This window comes from Paramisgurnus dabryanus, chromosome 10 (assembly GCF_030506205.2).
Source record: "Paramisgurnus dabryanus chromosome 10, PD_genome_1.1, whole genome shotgun sequence".
Classification (NCBI taxonomy): domain Eukaryota; kingdom Metazoa; phylum Chordata; class Actinopteri; order Cypriniformes; family Cobitidae; genus Paramisgurnus; species Paramisgurnus dabryanus.
In genome coordinates, this window is record NC_133346.1 from 38,292,951 (window position 1) to 38,296,473 (window position 3,523).

Consider the following 3,523-nt stretch of genomic DNA (forward strand, 5'->3'; position numbering starts at 1 on the left):
CTTTAAGTAGATTCAGTTTGTCCAGGCTAACAGTATATATTAATATCTCTGTATGTCATTAGCAATAACCAATGTTAAGTAAAAAAAAAGATACACAAAACAATTTATTTCAACAATTTTAATTGTTTTAACAGTTTTAATCAGGCTCAATTTGTGCATTCTATGCAAACAACATCAAACAACATGTCACACAACAAAATGTCTGTCTGGAAGGGAATGAAGCAAGGAAACTTGTGCAATTACATCACAACTCAAATACTGTGCATAGTGGCATGACTACAGTTATTGAATTCACATACTGGTAATCCTGCCATACTTTTCCATCATATACATCTCCTTACACACCCTTTGGCATTTCCCGCTTTCGCCTTTCATCTAATTTCTCTTCAAATCCAAGTCTTTTAACAAGTCCTCCCAGAGACTGCACAACCCTCTTGTATCAGTAAGAATGTATTGGATGGACATACTCTTCACTGCTCAAATATGTAGCCTTTCTTAGCAAGGCAGAGCCACATTTCTTCCTTAATGCAGACCTCTGCTGTGGGTGATTGTAGAATGGGATGTGACCACAAGTCCTGCAAACCTTTGTACCATCCCGTCTGAGCTCATAGGTTTCAGTAAGCATGTACACTGTCATACATTTTGGACAAACCACATAGTCAATTTCATCATGGCCAAAAGGTTCATCATCAACAAGTGTTCTGGTTTTTCACTTCTGGCCTGATCACTTCCATGCTTCTCCCCATCTTGTATGTGAGGATAGCCTTCACTCTGCTCCTCAGCAAGGATTTCCCCCTCTTCATCCACATAGTCATCCTATGAAAATTTAAAGGAAAAATTTAAAACACATGCAATACACATACTCAGCACCACCATTAGACCATTAGAGATTGAAAAGCCCATCGTTAATATGGCCATTTGAGATTTAAAAAGAACATAATTAATATGTTCATTTCTCATCAATATGGCCATTTGAGTATGAAAAGATTTGAAAACTGTAGCTGAAAAAGATCATGTGCATCTCAAACAGCTAGCTTTAGTGCAATGAACCAGTTAAGTACTTTGTGGGAACTTCATCCACTTCAACTTCATTTTAGGATTTTTTAATACTTTATAAAGTGTGTTTATACTTTAGTTGCTTTCATTAGTTAACTAACAGAAATTTAAGAGTGGAAAACAATCATGTGGGTGAAAATTGTTAGGTTTTCCCATTTCAGCTCTGGATTAGCATGTATTGAACTTTATACTAGTATATCCAAATGTAATTTCATGCTTACCACACAACAGGAGATGTCCAGGAAAAGATGACTGCTTTGGTCATCTGCTGTTTTGTCTGAAAAACAACAAACAGAAGATACCGTTATGCATTATAACGCAATATTCCTATTCAATTATAATTTACTATTAAAATAACAACAACAGTGATAATCAACCACATTTAACTCCAACCTTTTTGTAAGCAAGGGCTGCCACAATGGATAAAAAATGCTGGAGGGCTACTTTTTGATAAAGTATACTTTGTTTAACTTGTTGATTTTATTTTACTTTACTTGTTGATATGTTTTAGTATTGTTTAAAATGATAACATACCTAAAGCAAGCCAAGCTTATATAAAAAATATGTAATTATACTCACCGTTGTCTGAACTGCAATTCGCTGGGTGCGTTTCTTCAAATTCTTCAATCACTTCTTTTCCTGGGTCCTCGGAGTGCATTTCACTTTCACCAATCTCTCTAACTCCAGTAAAGTTATCCTCCGGGTCTTTACACATGACGGGACATCACTCACAGCGGGACTGGATAGCAGCAGCAGCAGGCTCTGTACGTTATCTGACGTAGCCCTTCTGGATTTTTTTCTCCCAAACTCCATTTTTGAAATAGCGCTTTCTGTGGTCAAAATACTGTGTATGACACAGTTCAGTGTTGCAATGTTTACAGAAGCGCCGAGGTCGTTTCTTCAGTCTTGGGACTTCCATCTTTCAACTGACAGCACACTGTGTTGATATCACACAGAGCTTCCGGCACATCGCGTTTGTTGTTTATATCATACGCATGCGCGCACGTCTTACAAGATTTTCCTTATATCAATAACCTCGCATGTGATTGGAGGAGCCCGACAGGCTTCTCGCCTTCGTCCAATCACGTGCGAGGTCATGGCCAAGGCTCACACAGCACTGTCGAAGAGCGTAACAGACGTTTGGTTTGGTGTTTGTAACTCTCCAAGAAGAGAAGACGGCTGCACAATCTCAAGATTGCGGTAAGAATAATTTTATGTATAAGCATATTTTTTTAAGTAGCCCAAGCTGTGTGTTTTATAACTAAGAGGCGTTTTTGTCTTGTAATTTTTAGGAGGCTGTACGGCGTCTCTGAGGCACACTGCAGGCACTATGAACCAGAGCAAAGGTAACGTTACGATTTAAAGAATATGTTTTTATTCTTGTATAAGGAAATAGATACGTTAATAGATCCGAGCTTAAACCCGCACATTTTGTTTTCACAGACTAACGTCGCCTCATAACAAAGCCGTGACCTCCGATTTGCTTGGGGCTATTTCAGCAAGTCCTGCTTTACTGCTGAGAATGACGACATTGTTTGTAAGTATAACTTCTAATGTTTTTCCTCATTTCTTGTTTAATTGTACCGTGACTCTTTTTATTAATACCAGTCTCATTTAATTGTTTTCCAGCTGCCCGTAAGACGTATTATGAGTCGGTACGCCGGAGTTTCAGATACAAACAACCTGAACTCGCATCGCAGGCGGAAAATGCGAAAAGTTTAGCTCGTAGTCGATCCAGAAGAAAAAGGGTAAGATTTATTATATTAGATCAGTTTTTTGTCAATGTGAGTATTTTTCAGGTCACTTATTGTCTTTATTGATTGTATTACAGTTGCTGGAAGCGAGACGAAGTGTGCTGGCTGAGGATGAGATGGACATTTGGAAGTGCGCCTCCATAGATCTCATATCTGATGAGGAAGACGGCATTGTTGGCGGGGTGTCTGGATGGATTGTGCGGCCACCGCCCTCTCGCAACCTGGAACTCTCCGAGCTCTGTGCCACGCTGAAATCCAGATTAGAGGCGATACCAAAGTACAGAGCAACTCACCATATACGCCTGAAAAAGTGACTTTTTTTACAACGTTTTTGATTTTTTTCAACACTTTGATCACTTTTTTTTTTCAACACTTTGAAAAATATTTTTAGGGATCTTTCCCGAACGTCTTAGGCACTTTTTGACGTGTTTGGAGGACAATATAAGATACATTATGCTGCTTTGTACATAGTTGTGTGTTTATAAATAAAGCTCTTTCTTTGAATAAACAGCTGTGTGTTTATAAATAAACCTCTGTGTTTTCTCTTATATTCCTTGATGTTGTGAATAATGTAGCACATAGCACAATGACATTAATATATAAAAAATGATTATAACATAAATTATTTATTATTATTATTATTGGGGTTTACATTTATAAGAGCCAGGGTGCCCAATAACCCCCCTCTTTAGAGTAACGGCCCGACTTGAATT

The 3,523-nt window shown here is 38.1% G+C and overlaps 1 long non-coding RNA gene across 1 annotated transcript; it reads left to right on the top strand.

Annotated features, from left to right (window-relative positions):
* Window positions 1–1,714: 1,714 nt before the first annotated feature.
* Window positions 1,715–3,125, top strand: LOC135745282 (uncharacterized). The gene is made up of 3 exons (XR_010531158.2): window positions 1,715–2,593; window positions 2,686–2,804; window positions 2,888–3,125. It is a non-coding gene; the product is annotated as an uncharacterized lncRNA (long non-coding RNA).
* The last annotated feature ends 398 nt before the right edge of the window (window positions 3,126–3,523 follow it).